Below are 22,049 nucleotides of genomic sequence, written 5' to 3'. Positions count from 1 at the left end.
TTTTGCAAATGATCCGCAACAATGTCTTCCAAATGCACGTGATTCTTTTTCGAGATCATATCTTTTTCATATATATTTTCGAGATCATATATTTTTCATATATATATATATATATATATATATATATATATATATATATACACGATTTCTTTTTACCGAAGATATGATTTTTTTTTTTTTTAACTTTTTTTGTGTGCGGAAGATACGATCTTTTTTGCAATTGATCCGCATCAATGTCTTCCAAATGCACGCGATTCTTTTTCGTCCTTTTCTCAGTAAACATGAATACCAGATAGTGCGGACAAAGATGGCGGACAAACAATAGGCCAGTTTTGTTGAAGGGTATTTCCGTTTAGAGAAATAATATGTTTACAACATTTTTATAATATTTTTACAACAAATCTTAAGTGGCAGGATGTTATTGGTTGTTATTGTTGGGGCAAAAAAGTAATCTTAGTGTTAGGTTCAAATTTGAACCAATAACAACTAATCACCTATGATTTGTTGTAAAAATGTTGTGGACGTAGCAGCTCTCGTTCCGTTTATTCAATCCAATGCCTCTTAAATTTGACACTTCATCAAATTAGAAAAAGACCATTTCATCCCTAAAAGATTTCAAACCCGGCATGCATTTCCTCTTGAACAAAAAAAATTGAAATTTCTCTCTCACAAGGATTGAAGCTCTCTCTCTTCACGGCACAACCACTAGCCCAGGTCTTCGGTTCCAACAATATTGGACTTTTTCTCATCAAAAAATCCCTAAAATCCCCACTGGTACAGTCATCGTCGGTGCCGACTAGATTTATCTACGATTCCTAGGCCGCTTCCTACATCGGACTTTGCAAGGAGGTGAATTCTCCCATTTGTATACATCGAATCGAAATAAAAATTACTTATGTAAAATATCCGTTGGGGTTTGATATTAGTTCTATACTTCTACTAGTAATCTATATTTCATCAATGGGATAGTTACTGATGCGGGAGGCGGAACACGTCAAGAAGCAGAACACGTCTACTTCTAGAAAACAAGAAACAAAACACGTTTGCTTCTGAAAATAACCTTGAATCCACAATGATTCCTCGAATCCATAAGAAGAAAGGGTTCTGGAATCCACTAGAGAAACAATAGACAAAAATTTAATTTTTATTATTGAAAAAAGTTTACAGACTCAGGGGCCTATTTAAGAACTCTGTAAAACTTAATAGACAAAAAAATATATTATAAAATAACTCCTAATTAATGTCTAGCCCTAAAAAGAACCAAACTTGACCTAAAAAATATATTAAGAGCACCTAAAAACAAGGAAATAACAATTCTAAACCTAAAATAACAAAAATTGCAAATTAAATAACAAAATTAATAAATTACAATAATTAAATAGTAAATTGTGTCCTACATAAGACCTCTCCACTTGAAACAAACTTGTCCTCAAGTTTAGCTTTGAAGTCTGAAATCTTCTGCTCTAAATAAACAAATACTTTGAATGCTTGAGCCCCTTGATATTCTTTCCGTACTTACAACTTATTAATGGAATAAAAAAATCAACTTGAATTTCTTTTTCCTTAGTCTTCATGTAATTGTAAAGATTTATCGAATAAGAACTGACAATTGAATCAAATCTATCAACCCCATTAAAATAAATAAATTTCGGTGTATCGCTTACCACCAAAATAAAAAGATCTTGAGATTTCATTGAAATCCTTGAAACTTTCATCTTGAATTTCTTCTTCAATTGTCTCTACCTTCTCGACTTCAAGATCTTTCTCTATAATTGTGTCTTCATAAATCTACTCCATAATCTTAATTTCAGATTCTTCTTTTATAACAATGTCTTTACTAATTTTCTCACAAATCTCTATATTTTCTTCAAGAAAAATATGTTTTTCAATATACAATTCTTCTCTTAATGGTAGAATATATGATTCTCCAAAATAATTCTAGTGTGAACTTCTTGGCTAAAAATAATCTTGTTTTGTATATGACAGAAGTTCATCACAATCCAAAGGATAAAATTTGATAGTAAGTATCCGTTTGGATACCAAGTCTATGTTTTGAGTTTTTGAGTTTGCGTTTCAGCTATTTTTTCCTCCTGCGGCAGCTTTTCAGCTTTTAAGGAGACAAACAGCACTGTTCATCACTGACGGCACTGTTCACGACACTGTTTATGTACTTTTTCATTAAAAATGGGTCCCGCTTCACTATTCACATATTTAAAAATTATTTTGCTATAGTGTTTTCAGTTTTCAACAATAAGTTCTATCCAAACAGACCCTAAGCATCTTTTTCATCCTTGGCCATGAACGAATTTATTTTTTCTTTATCTTGTCTAATTCTATCAGATTATATTCATTCCCACCAATGTAAGGCATACTCACTAAGTTTATACAAAATAAGTTCAACTTTTCACTCATCATAAATATTCTCATAGTCAAACAAATTAATCCTCTAGATCAAGTAACCAATCAAGAAAGTCTTCTTTATAAAAATAACCAATTTTCAACTTGCAATTCTTTTATAACGTCTATATGAAATTTGCTTATCAATAGGTTGCCCGTGAGTTATGTCCCCGCGATAGTTATCCTTATTGTTTCCATGCTCCAACGACAGCATCTTAACACAAATATTTGTGAGTGCTAGCTTTACGTCACATAATACTTTCTAAGTTTTCTGTTGTCGGAATTGCTACCATCTCATACGTTAGCCACCAGATTAGGATAAGTCAAGACTCTGATACCAACTGATGCGGGTGTGCAGAAGCGTCAAGAAACACGCCTACTTCTAGAAAACAAGAAACAAAACACGTTTGCTTCTGAAAATAATCTCGAATCCACGAGGGTTTCTTGAATCCATAAGGGTCCTTAAATCCACAAGGAGAAAGGGTTCTTGAATCCACCAAAGAAACAATAGACAAAAATCTGAATTTTATTAATATCAATAATACTGAAAAATGTTTACAGACTTAGGGACCTATTTAAGGGCTTCGTAAAACTTAACAAATAAGAAGATATATTCTAAAATAACTCCTAATTAATACCTAACCATAACAGGTACCAAATTTGACCTAAAAAACATTAAAAACACCTAAAAAAAGGAAATAATAACCCTAAACCTAAAATAACAAAAATTACAAATTAAATACCAAAATTAATAAATTAAAATAATTAAATAGTAAATTGTGCCCTACATCATAATTGTTTAGTTTTTGTTATGAGTTTTTTTTTTGGTAGTCTTTTGCTGCCACGTTAATGCTGCACATTTTCAAATGGGGAATATGTGAAATCTAGTCTAGTAGAATTAAAGAAATAAATAATCAGTGCTACAAGGGAGCTACCTAAAATCTCTATTTTACAAGTTTGATTTTATAGACTATAGTGGTCGAATCCTATGCTTCTAGGTCCCGAATGATTTTAGCCTGTAGTGTGCAAGAACTTCTTTAGAGCATCCACATCAGTCCCTCTATTTTACATATCCATTTTTATACTAAAAACCTACTTTTTATATTTTACACATTCACTTTTACAAAATACCCACATCAGTTCCTCTATTCTACCCATCTTTTAATTAAATAATCAATACTCTCACAATTTTTTATTATTTCTCCTAACAACTTTTACAAAACGCGCGCTCTCTCTCTCTCCTTTCTCATTTCTAATTTTTTTTTCTCTCTCTCTTCTTTCTCATTTCTGATTCTTTTCTCTCTCGCTCTCTCTTTCTCTCCTTTCTCATTTCAAATTTTTTTTTCTCTCTCTCTGTACCCGTGTCAGATTATCTCTCTCACTCTCTACCCGTTTCAGATAAACTCTCTTTCTCTCTCTCTCTCGATTAACTCTCCGATCCGCTCGGATCCGAGCTTCGATCCATGATTCACCAGCTCCGAGCTTGGATCAGCTCCGATTCGTCCGATCCACGAGCTCCGATCGGCTCTGATCCATCTGATCCACGAGCTCCGATCCAAGCTTCGAGTTCCGATCCACGATCCACCAGCTCGGAGCTCCGATCCACTATCTGTGTGTGTATCTCTGTTTTTTTTTTTTTTTTTTGAGAAGTGTATCATTGTGATGATGTCTGTGTGTTTGTGTGTGGGTGTGTTTGTGTGCATCTGAGGAAAACGAAGATGAGCAGTTAACTGGGTTGTTGAGCACGGATAGGAGAGAGAAAAAAAGGAGCCAATGGAAATTAATAAAAAAAAGGGATAAACAAGCTACAGTAACCGTGTTAATATACACGGTTACTGTAGCTTGGGGATGAATTTGCACAATTTTGCATGTTTTAACACCCACTGATGTGTGCATTTTTTGGCTCAAAATGTGTAAAATTGGTAGTTTTTTGTGTTTTAGATGATTTTAACTGGACTGATGTGGATGCTCTTATATGAGCTAAATTAGACAAGCTGTTGGATTTCTGGTATTAGCAATAATTGTTATTATTGGTATTTTTAAAGTTGGTTTTTGGGTGGGCACTGAAGGTGTTTGTTGAAATTCTTCATAGAGTTTTTGTTTATCTCTTAGTATTCTGCCTTTTTTTTTTTTGGATTTTTTTGTTAATGTGATGCTAAAATGTGATGTTATGTGTATGAAAATTGGATTTTCAAGTTAGTGTGTTATCATTTAGATCTGCATGCTTTTAGATGGGAGCATACATTGAAAATTTTTGTGCTCTTGGTTGGTAGTAAACTAATAGCATTGGAATGGCCAGAAATTTACTAGAAATGATAGCTAAATATGATTTGTTTCATGGTAATTTTCTCTTGGTAGTAATTATTCATATTTTGGTACGATTTGTTCTCTTTGATGTTATTCCCACATTCCTACAATAAGGACTGTGGAGGTTTTTATTTTATTTATTTTTTCTTTTCTTTTCTTTTCTCATAATCGGTAGCAGATTTTCCACTTGAGGTTGCGCACTTGAGCTTATGAATAGGGCAATGGTTTTAACTCTCTCCCTTTCCTTTTCCTTGTTTGTATTTAAATAAATTTTTGAAGAATCCTTAGCTGCTAGTGCTTAATTTCAAGATGCATTCTATTTGTTGTTGACGGATTTCCAATAATAATTTTTTTTGAGATGCTCCAAACAGGGAGATATTCTACTTTTTCTTATGCTTATGTTTATTATTTGTTTGGTAGAAACTTGTCAATGATTGGTTGAAAAAAAATTAATGATATCTTTCATAAATCTAAAATGATGTTAAATGTTATCATTGAGAAAGTGTTTTATATTTTATGTTTAACTTAGCTATAATTATATTTGTAGGGTAGATTGAAAATTGCAAGCTTCAGATGCAATGTATACATATAGTCAAGAAGCAAGACATGAAAGACCTTTAGTTGGGTGCTTTGAAAACAGATATTGCTTAGTAATGTATAGTTACTTTGGAGAATGTTATTGATGACTTAACGAATTTTTTATGTTAGTCCCCTTTCAATCCACTAAAGAAGGATCATAGAGCTCTAATGATAAATTGAATCACGCTGGTGATTTAGGTAATTTTATTATAGAATGTGATTTCATTTGTTATTATACGGGAAATTAATTGCGGTCTCATGTATATCTTTGATTCACACTTATGGAGTAGCTGATATTTCCATTAAGGACAACCAAGTAATCCATCTATGTCAATTATAGACTTATAGTATCATGCTTTGACTGCAAAATCTATACTAAACTTCTCTTTTCTCTTCTTTTTATTGCATTTTAATTTGAGACACGAATTAGATATGTTACACAATAAATTGGGAGGGCAGTTAGTATCAAACTCTGTATAAAAAATCTTCACAATAAAATGGGATTTGTTTTATTTATTGTAAGCTGCTTTTAAGTTCTTATTACCTTTTACAGTTCCTTGGTGTCACTATGGGTGTTATTAATTGTTAGTTTACTTAAACTGTTGGCTTGAATATCTTAATTTTTTCTCACAAACCTTTTTTTTTTTTTTCCCTGTAGATACCGTTCATTGGACCTCATTCCATACTTGGGAGAGTAGTTGTTGTAAATGCTAATCCTCATGATTTGGAAGCATGAAAAGCCATTTGTTTAAAGCTACATTTATCTTTATAGGATCTAGCCGACTATTGGAAACCAACTTTGGCATATCGACTCCTGAATAAGCAGTGTTATGGCAATTTAATTTGTATAAGAGGCTTTCTCTCTTGGGGTTGCAAACTGCAATTAATAAAATTAGAGAAGTGTTGTGGTTTGATTCTTGTTAACAGGAAAAAAAATTAGCCTTTGCTGGCCAAAAGTTTAATGTATCTTGTGAGAAAAGGTTTTGAAACATTCCATGATCAATTGAAGTGCCGCATATCTTGAAGTCAACCTAGGCTAATTTTCAGTTTTAGTGAAACATTGAATGTATTCTCTAATTTTGACACATAAGAGTTTCCTTACTTATTTATACAACAATCTTACAAGAATGTAGAGTTCAAACGAAGGGAATGTACTAACATGTTTTTATCCTTTCATGATATTATTTTGAGAATGCAATTGATTGTGTGATTTTATTTTTAATTTCTAATGCTTCAAGTTGAACTAGTAGAACAATTTTGATGTTGCATTACAATCACAAATTGATACATGAGAGGAAAGATAAACAAAAAAAGGATTTTGATCCAAGAATGAACAAAATTCTATTGAAATGTAAACTTTGATTACAAGAACATGGAGAAAATTGGCAAATGCCCATTTCACACAAACTTTTCGGCATTTTGCCCATTTTCCCAAACTAATTAGGGAAATACCTCACTTTTGAAACTCGATTTTCTCAAAATCGAGTTAAAAAAAAAAATCTGAGCAAAATCACATCTCGATTAGTCGAAGTTTTCTCTCGATCGATCGAGCCAACCTGATTTGGATTTTCTGAACTTGTAGCTTGTGTGTTCTTAAATTTTGATTTGTAACAATTTGAGCAATGTCTAAAATGACTCATAGATACTAAGATCTATATCTAGACAAGTTTATATACATGGTTTGCCAACAAACAAATCATTTAAAACCTAAACATTTACAGCCTAAGTATTTAGAACCTAACAAGAAGCATACTAATGCATTGTTGCCTTGTTAAGGGAAATATTTCTCAATTCCTCTCACTCGCTTTCTTTTTTTTTTCTTGGCCACATTAATTTAAAGGTACAGTGAGCTAAAAAAAAAAAAAAAAAAACAAAAGAAGTTGACAAACAACTCTTTCCAGGAGAGCCAATGGCTCCAGATCTACCAAATTTCTCTCGGTCACTTACTGCCCAAAAAAAAAAAAAAAAAATCACTTTTCAGTTCCTTCCCCTCATAGGTCAAGCCTCAATTATTTTCCTCACCCCAAACCAAGGGAAAGAAGAAACAAGAAAATTGTAACCAGACTTTGCATTAGTTTGATATGCGTATATTAAGTTCTTCATTAAACATGCATGCGCGTAAATGAGTTTGATGAAGCAACCAACCTATTGGCTACAGTTCAATTTCATTTATCAAAGGACTGTCAAAATAGATTCTCAAAAAAAAAAAAAAAGGACTCTCAAAATAAGAAATGGAAAAAAAGACAAAAGCGTTGTTTTAAACCCGGATTAGCAGCAATATTGGAGCCACCGCATGGAAAAGTTGTAAAATTGGCAAATTACTAATTTGGACCGATCAAATTGTTGGGGGTGTATTTTTTTATGGAATTATATTTCAAGTTGAAATAGAGTTTGTTGCCTACAGGCTACAAATAAAATTTGGATTTTTTCTAAGAATCATTGGGTGTTGTTTTCCTAATTTATAGTGAATTTCAGTTTTAGGCATAACTTGAGCATTATAATCTCTATTTTATTATAGTGGACTGAGATTATATGCCAATTATCGAATTTATCAAAGAAAAAAAGAAAGAAGCTCCAGCCAAATTTAAGAACTATAAAGTTATGAGCTTTGAATTTTTTTACCTTCAATAGTATTTACACTTTTTCACATTATGCATAATATAATACAAAAATATGGTCATTGTTTGTAACACTTCACATCGGAGAGCATGGAATAATACGCACTCACACGCGCACTCAAAGAGAACATAACAGTATTTTGCACAGAGGCATTATCCTTGCGCAAAGTCAGCGTTTGGATTCAGGCAATCTAGTGTTTAGCTACAAGAGAACAAACAGCCAGGGGCGGCTCTACAGCCAGCCCAGGGGTTCAAATGAACCCCTGACTTGGGGGAAAAAAAAAAATTATATATAAAATGTTTAAAATTTTTTTGTTTTGACCCTCTAAAATAAAATTTTGAACCCAGCATAAATTTTGTTTAAATCTAGCTAAAATAAGCTTGAATATGCTCAACTTTGTGCTACTTTCACAATATTTTCATAATCATTTTAAAATAAAGGTTAAGTGGCAAGTTGTAACTGATTTTATCTAGACCCACAATTGATATTACTTTTTTACATACTTTTAACAACTTGTCACTTAAAATTTGTTGTGAAGGTGTTGTGCAATAGCATTACTCTTAAAATTGCTCTTTTGTTTTAAAATAAATAAATAAATAAATAAACTTTATCTAACTTTGACTTACTTTACCGTTGATGGCGGAATGAAACTATTTTCCTTGTACTTTTCTTCTTCATGAGAAAAAAAGTACACCACTTTTAGCAATTAAAAAAAAAAAAATTACACTATGTCTACAACAAACCTATCTGTATCTATATCTGTGATTTTTTCCTCATTCTCTTTATCACTCTTTCTCTCTTCTATGTTTTCTTTCTGTCTAATCAAGTAGGTTGATAAGTGCTTTATAGAATTTCAAGTCCAAGAAGTTTTTTAGTGTTTGCTCCAATTCCAAGAGAATGACCATGTGTATGGTTAAAAAATTATACACTTCAAATGCAAAAACTTATATCAATTACTATTTTTTTCTTTGTTTCACATTTACTCCCAGACCAAATCTTATGTGTGTTACTATTCTTCTTTATCATTTTTTCAATTGTTATTACATATAAATATAATAAATTATTATTAATTTGACAAAAATGTTTAATTAGTTATTTAATTATATTTATTCATGCATTTAATGGTTGTTATCTTATCAATCTTTAAACTATTAATAATTTTTTGGGCTATTGTACAATACAGTTTGTATGCTAAATTGTATTTAGGATACTATTTTAGATTATTTTATATAATATGAAAGTTGTTTATACAAAAAATAATAATAATTTTATGTTTTACTCCTCCCACAATAAATTTCCGGTTTTGACATTATTAACCCCCCAGAATAGAGCTGCCACTGGCCAACAGAATACTTTGTTGCTGGCAGCAGCTGAGGGACGGCAGAGTAAAGGTGGTGGAGGTAATAAATATAATAAAGAAAAGCAAGTAATTCCAAATTTTCAAAATTCAAAAAAATTCTGTTTTGGGCAGTCAACACCATAATTCAAGCTAGAGGAATTCTGGGAATGAGAATGCTCTATTGGTTAATTTTTACAATAAATTACAGGTGGTTAGTTGTTATTGGTTCAAATTTGAATTTAGCACTGAGATTATTTTTTTAATCCAACAATAACAACCAGTAACAATCTGCCATTTAGGATTTGTTGTAAAAATATTGGGAACATATCATTTTTTTTTATTTGTTATTACATATAAATATAATAAATTATTATTAATTTGACAAAAAATTTTAATTAGTTATTTAATTATATTTATTCATGCTGTGGGGAGTAAAAAGACCCTGATGGGGATGTGGGTCTTTGGGCCATGCTAAGGAAGGCCGACCTGCTCTTGGGTTTAGAACTTGTTAGTACTACGGGTCGGCCCATACGCCGAGGATCCGAGGATCCAGCAGAGGGTGAATTTCCCTTCGGACGGACACCGGAGAACCCGGGACTTCATGGTAAAGGTTAGGGAAGGACACAGTCAAGACCAATAGTTAAAGGGGGTGAACCCTTGAATGTCCTAGAAGCACTGATGTTAGAGAAATACCAAAGATAAAGGCTGCCACCTCCACATTAAAGACCCTGCACCTACCACCCTGGCCGCATTAATGGGGAAGTGACACTTGAACAGTGGAAGGGAAACTTCTGGTTACTATTCAAAGGCACTGAGAAAAGAAATATCTAGGCTAAGGGGAAGTTGGGGCAACACGTGTACAAAGTATCAAAAAGAGGAGTATTTAAGAAGCAACCTAGAACGGGAAGGGGGGGGCTCCCTTTTTTGTAATCAAAAAGAAAAAGAAAAAAGAGAAAGAGATAATATAAGAACAGCTATCGGCTTACGTCCGAGCAGGTTGATTTACAATATTCCTTGTTGTTTTCAAGTGTTTGCAATCTTTGGCTTGTCATTTAATCCTCAGACACTTCTAACCTGGGTTTCAAGCCCACACTCTACAAATTCATATTGTTTAAGGCTCATTGGGCCTGAGCCCGTAACTGTTCTTGGGGCCAGGTGCAATTGTGCACTTACAATTGGCGCCGTCTGTAGGAAATCTAGTCTAGAAGAGGTAGGGATATTATGGCAGGCTTAGGCTCTCACCATGCAGAGTCACAGGGATCACAACCGGAGGACCATTTCGAGCGTCTTGAACATCGAAGGGATCGTGATGGAAGTGTCCATACAGAGTACCCAGGCGCCAGCCATACTCATGGTGGGGGTAGCGCCCCCCGGGAGGACGATTCTAAAGCCATGCAGAAGGAGATCAACCGTTTAAAGAGAAAGCTACGCCGCGCCAGACGTAGGCCTTCATCATCCTCACCTAATCCTTCCTCGGAAGAGGATAGGCGAGCTGGCTACAGTTCGAGTTCGTGCTCACCTGCCAGCTCAGTGTCCTCCGGTGAGGAGGACGACCGGCCAGCTCGAAGACGCAAGAATCTTCCTTCTAGGGGCTTAGGCAACGACGCTATGAGTAGGGCGTTACACCAACTCTCCAAATCTCCGTTTTCACGGAGGATTGAGAGGGGGAGGCTTCCCAGGAGGTTCACCTAGCCCACCTTTACCATCTACAATGGCCGGACTGATCCGGTGGAGCACGTGAGTCACTTCAACCAAAGGATGGCAGTGCACTCTCACAACGAGACTCTGATGTGTAAAGTTTTCCCCTCCAGCTTGGGACCTGTGGCTATGAGATGGTGTAACGGTCTCAAATCGGGGTCTGTAGGCTCATTCGGGGAGCTAACTAGGGCATTCGCTTCGCGGTTCATTATGTGTAGCAGAGTCCCTCGGCCATTGGACTCACTGCTATCCATGGCCATGAAGGAAGGGGAGACGCTGAAAGCATACTCCGACCGATACTGGGAAATGTTTAATGAAATAGATGGTGATTTTGATGAGGTGGCGCTTAATACCTTTAAGGTAGGTCTTCCTACTGACCACGACCTAAGAAAGTCTTTGACGAAAAAACCCGTCCGCAGCGTACGCCGCCTTATGGATCGTATTGATGAGTACAAAAGGGTAGAGGAAGACCAGCAGCAGGGGAAGGGAAAGGAGAAGGTTATCCCGCAAGAGAGAAGGGATTTCAGGTCGGACAGATATCACAACAACAAGCCGAGGAGGAATTACTTCGGGCAATCCGGCTCGGCAGCACCTCAGGCTGTAAATACTGTGTTCCGAGAACCAGTGCATCAGTTACTAGAGAAAGTTCGTAAAGAGCCCTTCTTCAGATGGCCCAGCAAGATGGCAGGGGACCCTGCGAAAAGAAATCAAAACCTCTTTTGTTAGTACCATCAGGATGTGGGCCACACTACCGAGAACTGTCGGACCCTGTGGAACCATCTGGAGCAGCTCGTCAGTGAGGGAAAGTTGAAGCAGCACTTGTGTCAGCCCACTAGGCAGGTCAGTCAAGTTGGCTCAAACAACCAGAGGAACAATTCATCTCGGCCAGCATTGGGAACAATTAATGTTATCTTCGCTGCACTTGGTAGGACCGGCTCAGGTCCCACTAGGGTGATGGCGGTTTCCCATCCTCAGGCCGAGGATGTGGGTAGCAGGCCGAAGAGGTTGAAGGGCACTTTGCCCGTCTTAGGTTTCTTCGAGGAGGATAAGGTAGGGACTATCCAGCCCCATGACGATGCTCTTGTGGTCACCCTCAGGATAGGGAACTATGATGTGAGAAGGGTGATGATAGATCAGGGCAGCGGTGCAGATATCATGTACCCTGATCTATTTAAGGGGCTAAGGTTGGAGTTGGAAGATCTAACTCCTTACGACTCGTTGCTTATAAGCTTCGAAGGGAGAGCCGTTGTGCCGAAGGGACAGATCCGTTTACCCGTTCAGTCCGGCTCAGAAACGGTTGAGGTGGATTTCATTGTGGTTGACACGTACTCTCCATATATAGCCATCCTCGCCAGGCCCTGGCTGCACGCGCTTGGGGCTGTCTCCTCTACCTTGCACGTTAAAGTCAAATTCCCCTCGGGGGAATGTGTTGAGGAAATCCTCGGCAGCCAATCGGTAGCCAGGCAGTGCATATCGACTGCGGTACTACATCAGACAGAAGCCAAGTCTTTGGCTTTAATCACCAAAGACTTATAACAGTTAACGGCTCCTGATTCATCTGGAATGGTGACAGGAGATGAGACACATTGCGAGGAGCTAGAGAAGTTTCCAGTAGCCGGTGACCCAGAGAGATTCTTCCAAGTCGGTGTACTTTTGCCACCCCAAGAGAAGATGGAATTGTTAGAATTCTTGAAGGACAATGTTGATGTTTTTGCGTGGGATCCTTATGAAGCTCCAGGCGTGGATCCGGGCTTCATTTGTCATCACTTAAATGTCAACCCAGCTATTGTTCCGAGGAGGCAGCCACCTCGGCGATCTTCCAGAGAACATTCTGAGGCTGTGAAGGAAGAGGTTCTTAAACTCAAAAGGGCGGGGGCTATCAAAGAAGTTTTCTACCCCGAATGGTTGGCTCATCTTGTTGTTGTTAGAAAGAAAAATGGAACGTGGAGGGTATGTGTGGACTTTGCGATCTGAACAAGGCTGTCCTAAAGATTCGTTCCCAATGCCACGTATTGATCAGCGGTGGATGCCAGCATCGGACATCCTCGGATGAGTTTTTTGGACGCCTTCCAGGGTTACCACCAGATTCCCTTGGCCTTAGAGGATCAGGAGAAGACTGCCTTCATTACACCGACGGGGAATTATTGTTATAAGGTCATGCCATTCGGCTTGAAGAATCTTTGGGGCTACCTATCAAAGGATGATGACCGGAATGTTCGAACGGCAAATGGGGAAATCCATTGAAGTATTTGTGGATGATATTGTGGTGAAAAGCAAAACAATACCCTCGCACGTGAAAGATTTGGCCGACACTTTTCGAATGCGAGAAAGTACAAGTTGCGCCTCAACGCCTCAAAGTGCTCTTTCGGCGTGGGGTACGGAAAGTTCTTGGGATACATGATTACTCATAGAGGCATAGAGGTAAATCCGGTGCGAGTCAAGGCTATTCGGGACTTGCGGCCTCCTCGGAACCCAAAAGAAATTCAAAAGTTAACGGGAATGATTGCCGCCTTGAATAGGTTCATATCTCGGTCGAGTGACCGGTGTCGTCCTTTCTTCCAAGCTGTTGAATAAGTGGAAAGGGTTTCAATGGACCGAGGACTGCGAGTTAGCTTTTCAACAGCTCAAGCAATATCTTTCTCGGCCACCCATTTTGTCTCGTCCGGAGGCACATGAGATTTTGTTTGCTTATCTAGCAGTGGCCGTGCACGCGGTCAGCCTGGTCCTGATAAGAGATGATAACGGGGTGCAAAGACCGGTATATTACGTTAGTAAGTCTTTAGGTGATGCCGAGGTGCGTTATCAACCCTTAGAGAAAGCGCTCCTGGCCGTGGTTCATGCCACGCGAAAGCTTCCCCATTATTTTCAGTCCCACACAGTGGTTGTTCTGACCCAATTGCCCCTCGAGGCGGTCTTTGCGTAGCGCCGACTACTCAGGAAGGATAGCAAAGTGGGGGACCATCCTGGGGGCTTTTGATGTTAAATACAAGCCTCGCACCTCGGTGAAGGGCCAGGTCCTCGCTGACTTGGTGGCGGAATTTGCCGAGCCATTGCTGGAAGAAACTCTAAAAGAGGCCCACATGGGTGAAAAATCAGTTGGTGTGATCACAACTGCGGTATCTCCGATTTAGGAAGTGTATGTGGATGGGGCAGCCAATCAGAGAGGGTCAGGTGTTGGACTTGTCCTGACGTCCCCCGAGGGAATTGTTTTCGAAAAGTCTTTGAGATTGGCATTCTCGGCCACTAATAATGAGGCCGAATACGAAGCGGTCTTGGTAGGCATGAAAATGGTGCATAGAATGGGTGGAAAGGAAGTCCATGTCTTCTCGGACTCTCGGCGGTGGTCGGCCGGGTCACGGGGACCATGGAGGCTAGAGATCCAAGGATGCGGGAATATTTGGCCCGGATCAAGCGCCGGCCAAACTGAATTTGAATCCTTAGCCTTAACTCATATCTCTCGGAGCGGAAACACCCATGCGGACTCCTTAGCCACGGCGGCAACGTCCTCGGCTCAAGGTTTACCTAGGGTTATCCTCGTTGAGGATTTACTAGAACCCTCTCTTGTCATTGCCAACGCGCCTCGCATCCATCTAATAAGGCCTGGACCTAGTTGGATCGACCCGGTCATATCTTTTCTTAGGAATGATGTCCTTCCTGAGGACAAATCTGAAGCGAGATAAGATACGCCGAAAGGCGCCACGTTTGGTTGTCCGAGGACCGAAGCTGTACAAACGATCCTTTTCGGGACCGTACTTGTTGTGTGTACACCACGACTCAACGGAAGGGCTTCTAGAAGAACTGCATGAAGGGATTTGTGGCAGCCACACCGGGGGAAGATCCTTAGCCCACGAGCTCGACTCGGGGTTATTGGTGGCCTGATATGCAAAGGGAGGCTCAAGACTATGCCAGGAAATGTGATCAGTGTCAGAGGTTCGCCCCTAATATTCATCAACCTGGAGGAGTTCTTAACCCCCTTTCCAGTCCTTGGCCCTTCGCACAGTGGGGACTAGACATAGTTGGGCCATTTTCGAGGGCAACAGGTAACAAAAGATGGCTTCTCGTGGGAACAGACTATTTCACTAAATGGGTTGAGGCCGAGCCCTTAGCAAATATTAGAGATGTTGACTCCAAGAAGTTTGTCTGGAAAAACATCGTCACTAGATTCGGTATTCCACACACATTCATCTCAGACAATGGTGTTCAGTTCGACAGTAAGACTTTTAGGAAGTATTGTGGTGACATGGGTATCATAAATAGATATTCCACCCCAGCTTATCCTCAAGGAAATGGGCAAGCCGAGGCCGTTAACAAGGTCATTGTCAGTGGGCTGAAGAAAAGGTTGGACGATGCGAAAGGCAGATGGGTAGAAGAGCTCCCTCATGTTCTGTGGACGTATCAGACCACACCGCGCAGGTCCACTGGAGAAACGCCATTCTCTATGACTTATGGAGCCGAGGCGGTGATACCTCTAGAATCTAGTTTTCCCACCCTAAAGACGAGCTCTTTTAATCTAGAGGATAACGCGGGACTCCTGGAGAAAGGCCTAGATTTGCTTGAGGAACGGCGCGAGGCAGCTATGGTCCAAATGGCTTATTATCAACAGAAGCTAAAACGGGGATATGATGCCCACGTGAAGCTAAGGCCACTTGCACCTGGTGATCTCGTACTAAGAAAAGTTGTGGGCACCTCTAAGAACCTAGCTTGGGGTAAGCTAGGACCCAACTGGGAAGGCCCCTATCGCATTGTTTCAGTAGCCGGCATAGGGTCATATCGGCTAGCTGACCTAGATGAAAAAATTGTACCACGCCCATGGAATGTAAACAATCTTAGAAGGTATTATTATTAATAAAATGTGCTTTTGTCAGTGAACATTTTAAAGTTATGAGTATCTCTAACATTTGAAGCTATTGTTCTTAAGAATCAAACAGAAACTTGGTTAAGTGTAGTCCTCGGACCACAAACCTTGTGAAAATTGATGTCTTGTCATTTGTTAAACAGAACCTTAGTTATGTCGGGTCCTCGGACCTTCTACTTTGGGAAAATTAACATTTGAAGCTATTGTTCTTAAGAATCAAACAGAAACTTGGTTAAGTGTAGTCCTCGGACCACAAACCTTGTGGAAATTGATGTCTTGTCATTTGTTAAACAGAACCTTAGTTATGTCGGGTCCTCGGACCTTCTACTTTGGGAAAATTAACATTTGAAGCTATTGTTCTTAAGAATCAAACAGAAACTTGGTTAAGTGTAGTCCTCGGACCACAAACCTTGTGGAAATTGATGTCTTGTCATTTGTTAAACAGAACCTTAGTTATGTCGGGTCCTCGGACCTTCTACTTTGGAAAAATTAACATTTGAAGCTATTGTTCTTAAGAATCAAACAGAAACTTGGTTAAGTGTAGTCCTCGGACCACAAACCTTGTGGAAATTGATGTCTTGTCATTTGTTAAACAGAACCTTAGTTATGTCGGGTCCTCGGACCTCCTACTTTGGGAAAATTAACATTTGAAGCTATTGTTCTTAAAAATCAAACAGAAACTTGGTTAAGTGTAGTCCTCGGACCACAAACCTTGTGGAAATTGATGTCTTGTCATTTGTTAAACAGAACCTTAGTTATGCCGGGTCCTCGGACCTCCTACTTTGGGAAAATTAACATTTGAAGTTAATGGTCTAAAGAATCAAATGGAAAATTAGTTAAGTCTTGTCCTCGGACTATAAACTTGATCAAAGTTAACTTCTTATTGTGTACGGGAGTTAGTGCCTTACCGTTCAATAACTCGGATCTTAAGTTTTATTTCTTTAAAAGTATTAAGCAAATTTATGTGAGGAAGGAGTGGTCCTCGGATCTTACATCCTACTAAAAACAATGCTACACATTATAAGGTTTTAATCGTTATATGAGGTCTCTCTTTTTTAACCAAGGCATTGTTTAAACATATTAGCCATATCACTTTTTATTAAGTTTTTAATAACACGCGAATGACTGCGTGGAGGTTATGATTGTGCAAAACTTGAAGTTAGATTTGTTTGCTCTGCCCCTTTTTGACCATGTACTAATGGCAATCTTTATGACCAATATAACAAGAATAAAGTAAAATGGATGCGACATAAATGAGAATCAAACGAAATAGTTCTTCATTAATCACTTAAATGTACATTACATATTTAATCCAGATGTAGAAAAAGAGAAGTCCTAAAGCTAGGTCCTAAGCTTTTGGAGGGGGATCTTGCGAGAGGTGCGGTGGCCTCGGTCTTTCTCAACTCCGGCTCGAAAGGGAGTCGGGACTTGCTTTCCTTTGTCTGCTGTCTTCGTTGGAAGGACGTTGGGTTCCACTTTACGGCTCAAGTCCTTCTGCATCCCCGCCTCCTTCCTTCTCTTTGTTGGAACTGAAGGTTCTGTAGGATCTGGAATTAGGCTGTGGGACCATCGGAGGCGGAAGCGGGGAGAGTTGACTCAGGGGTAGGAGTAGCAGCAGGAGCCTCTTCAATCTCCTGTATCTCCAGGGGAAGCCAAACGTTCTCGGACTTCCTCGGATCCGAGGATAGAGGAACTCCAGCTACGTTTAGGGCTTCCCCCCAGACTTTCTGACAGTACTCCCGGCACAAAGCCGCGAAGGCCTCTGTCAGCTGCTCCTCGGTGGTTGCTACCCCTTCCTCGTAGCTCGTCTGCTTGGCAGCCTGTAAAGAGCGTTGGAATGAGCTGGCTTCTTCCTTCATCAGCGCAAGTTCCTTTTCCAAATCCGAGCGTTCCCTTTGGGCTCGGGAGAGCTCATCATCTTTTTCGCGAAGGAGCTTGCGCTGCCCTTCTATCTGGGTCTTCATGGTCTTCAGATTCGCCTCGGCCCCATTCTTCTCTCTCTTTAGATCAGCCACCTCCGAGGTAAGCTTCTCGTTCTCAGCAAGGGCTGTGCCCAAGGACTTCTCAGTCTCCATCCTAATCTCCTGCTCAGTTCTGGCCTTCTTCCGAGTGTCTTCTATGAACTTCTCGGCTACAAAGACCTCCTGAATGGCCTGTAACAAAGTATGATGGAATCAGGAATAGTAAAAAACTTATGAATATTGTTAAAAGTGGAATCTTCCTAAAAATGGGTAAACTTACCAGCGCCAAGTCCCTTTTTAAAGAGAGGAATAGTTGTGGCTGGCTCATTTTTTCCAAGGTTTCCATGTCCTTGGGCAGCAAAAGAGGGCACTCCAACACTTCTGCCAAGTGATGGGCATGACCTTGCTGGACTGCCCTAATACTAGACTGGCAGGAAATAGGCGCGCCGTCCAACCTTAAGTCAGGGGCCCAGGTGGCCGGTGCTCGGCGCACTTCGGCCACTTCTCTAATCTCCCCGCTTTCAACTGAGCGGGCCCTACCCTTGCCTTTGTCCAACTTCTGCTGCTGAACCGGTGGAGGTTGTTGTCGTGGTTTCTTGGGGTCCTTGCTGATCGTCCCCTCGGCCTCCCCCTTTCTCTTCTTTTTGGGATCCTCGGCTGGAAGTTTTGGCTCGGCTGGAGGAGGGGGAGGTGGCAAAGATGGAAGAGCTTGGGACGCCCCCGTCTTTTTCTCGGCGACCTTCGCACCTCTCTTGGTTAGGAGATCCTGCATCCTATCCATGTCTTCCTCGGATTCGTCTTCCGGTCGGGCAACTACAAACCCTGCAATTCCAGAGGCCTCGGTGGCTTCTTCCTCCTCGTCAGAAAGTACGACGAACTGATTTCCTCGAGGTCTTTCGGTGTCTTCAAGTTGGAATTGATCTATCTCTTCGTCTAGTGTATGTGAAGAAAACACCTGCTCTTCCGGAACAACAGTTGCCTGAGAGTGCACGGCGAGGGGAATTGCCGCTATGGGCTGGTTGTACAAAACGGTGTGAGGGGCGTCAGGGAGAGCGTGGTCGTCCAAAAAGTGGGGCCGGGCTACGTTTATTCTCCTTCGTCTTCGGTCACCCGCGACTATGGCGTTTTCTATCTCCTGGAAGTCCGAAGAGATGGGAGTGTACCCTAGAATTAGATGAGTAGCTCTAAGTTGTAAGTCCTCGCTGACAAACACCTCGGAGCGAAGCACTCGGTTTAGATCGGCAACGCTGCAGTGGCTCAAGCGTGGACGCACGTGTTGCTTATCTGCAAAGAAAGACGTGAAAGTGAACAGCATGGTCAGATTCACACAGCAAGTGATAAAGTTAAACAAATATAAATACATGTTAGTGTGCATGTATGTGAGTATTAAAGGAAGTTGTGAGATGGGGAGGTTAATCCTAAGGTGTCGCACCTGGATCTCCCCACTCAACTGGGCAGTGGAGGCCGTCGTGCCAGTTCCCAGAGACGATCAGGTAGTCATCCTTCATACCTTTGTTGGATTTGGGTAGACATGAGATTAGCCTAACGACGCCGGAGCGGGATTTAATGTAGTAACCTACGTTAGAGAGTTTATGGGACTCGTACAGAAAGACGACATCGTGCCAGGTGAGGTTTAGACCCATTTGCTCGTTTAAAGCATCGACGCTACCCAAAACTCTAAAAACGTTTGGGAGGCACTGATCGGGACACAACCGGTGGTTGCGAAGGTATTCCCTAGTTACAGGTTTCATTGGGAGGGTCATCCCACCCTCTATAAAGGCTATCATTGCGATGATAACCTTTCCCTCTTTTCTAGAACCGGCCACGGCTTCTGCCGGGCAATATTTTAAACCTACATCGCCGGGAATGTTATACTTGGCTCTGAAGCCTTCCATTCCAGCGGCGGTATCAACTAGACACTTAAACCTACCCATCAGAAAAGAACGAAAGGCTAAACTCTAAAGGGGAGAATATCTACGAGGACAGCCGAGGACTTTATCCGAGGAGAAAAGGTTAAGAATAGAGTGAGCAAGAACTTACAAACTTGAAGGTGTGCAAATTTCCACGGTTTTCTGCAGGAAAAGTATGATTGCTGATGTTTTGATGGGATTAGCCCCTAGGGAATTAAATGAAGGCGCAGGTTCCCGAAGCGTCACGATGTGCGGAAAAGCGGCCTCGAAATTATATTCGTCCCGCCCAAATTTTCGTGGAGTAACGAGGACCGTTGGATACCCATCTCGCCGTTGAACGTGGGGGACAAAGTGTAGCTTACAGCAATAAATGCGCGCGCGTTTTGAAAATAAAACCGCCAAGTGGCATCTTCTGGGACGCGAAACGATTTTCACACGTGCAATTATTCACAAAGTGTGTGGAGTAAGTTCTCGTCGGATCAAAACCCTATTTTTCTCCTCGGACGTTGAAAATTAGAGTTTTGAGGGGCTATTGTGGGGAGTAAAAAGACCACAATGGGGATGTGGGCCTTTGGGCCATGCTAAGGAAGGCCGACCTGCTCTTGGGTTTAGAACTTGTTAGTACTACGGGTCGGCCCATACGCCGAGGATCCGAGGATCCAGCCGAGGATGAATTTTCCTTCGGACGGACATCGGAGAACCTGGGACTTCATGGTAAAGGTTAGGGAAGGACACGGTCAAGACCAATGGTTAAAGGGGGTGAACCCTTGAATGTCCTAGAAGCACCGATGTTAGAGAAATACCAAAGATAAAGGCTGCCACCTCCACATTAAAGACCCTGCACCTACCACCCTGGCCGCATTAATGGGGAAGTGACACACGAACGAGTGGAAGGGAAACTTCTGGTTACTATTCAAAGGCACTGAGAAAAGAAATATCTAGGCTAAGGGGAAGTTGGGGCAACACGTGTACAAAGTATCAAAAAGAGGAGTATTTAAGAAGCAACCTAGAACGGGAAGGGGGGGGGCTCCCTTTTTTGTAATCAAAAAGAAAAAGAAAAAAGAGAAAGAGATAATATAAGAACAGCTCTCGGCTTACGTCCGAGCAGGTTGATTTACAATATTCCTTGTTGTTTTCAAGTGTTTGCAATCTTTGGCTTGTCATTTAATCCTCAGACACTTCTAACCTGGGTTTCAAGCCCACACTCTACAAATTCATATTGTTTAAGGCTCATTGGGCCTGAGCCCGTAACTGTTCTTGGGGCTAGGTGCAATTGTGCACTTACACATGCATTCAATGGTTGTTGTCTTATCAATCTTTAAACTATTAATAATTTTTTAGGCTATTGTACAATATAGTTTGTATACTAAATTGTATTTAGAATACTATTTTAGATTATTTTATATAATATGAAAGTTGTATATACAAAAAATAATAATCATTTTATGTTTTACTCCTCCCACAATAAATTTCTAGTTTTGACATTATTGACCCCCTAGAAAAAAAGAGAGATGCTACGTCCACAATATTTTTACAACATTTTTACAACAAATCATAGGTGGTTAGTTGTTATTGGTTTAAATTTGAATCTAACACTAAGATTACTTTTTTGCCCCAACAATAACAACCAATAACATCCTGCCACTTAGGATTTGTTGTAAAAATGTTGTAAAAATGTTGTGGACATATCATTTCTCAGAAAAAAAATCCTAGAGCTGCCATTCGCCAACAAAGTTATTCTAATACTCTGTTGCTAGCAGCAGCTGAGGGAGCGACGGCAGAGCAAAGGTTGTGGAGGTAATAAATATAATAAAGGAAAGCAAGTAATTCCAAGTTTTTAAAAAAGAAATGATACATTCACAATATTTTCACAACATTTTTACAACAAATCCTAAGTAGCAGGTTGTTATTAGTTGTTATTGTTAGGGTAAAAAAATAATCTTAGTGTTTGATTCAAATAAAAACTAATAACAATTAACCACATGTGATTTGTTATGAAAATGTTGTAAAAATATTGTGCACGTAACATCTCTCTTTTCAAAATTCAAAAAAATTATGTTTTGGGCAGTCAACACCATAATTCAAGCGAGAGGAATTCTGGGAATGAGAATGCTCAGATTAGGGCTAAAATCTTGTCAGTTATAGATGGAATAGTATCTAACAGAATTAAAGATGGCTTGGTGTTAGATGTCTCTTTAAGGCTGGAATGTGGGTTGGATGGAAGTGTGGGGGTCCAACGGTCCAATGTTCAGGAAGTGAGCCTCACGAAAATGGGCCAAGATTAGAATCTGAAGCCAAAGCCCGTAGTTACCAAATATTCTAAAACTAACCCAACTCTCAAACTCAAACCCATTTCGGTGTGGCGGCCCAAATCCTCTCAGCAC

The sequence above is a fragment of the Castanea sativa genome, chromosome 5 (assembly GCF_040712315.1).
Source record: "Castanea sativa cultivar Marrone di Chiusa Pesio chromosome 5, ASM4071231v1".
NCBI classification, from domain to species: Eukaryota; Viridiplantae; Streptophyta; class Magnoliopsida; order Fagales; family Fagaceae; genus Castanea; species Castanea sativa.
Note: the sequence above shows the minus strand (reverse complement) of the source record.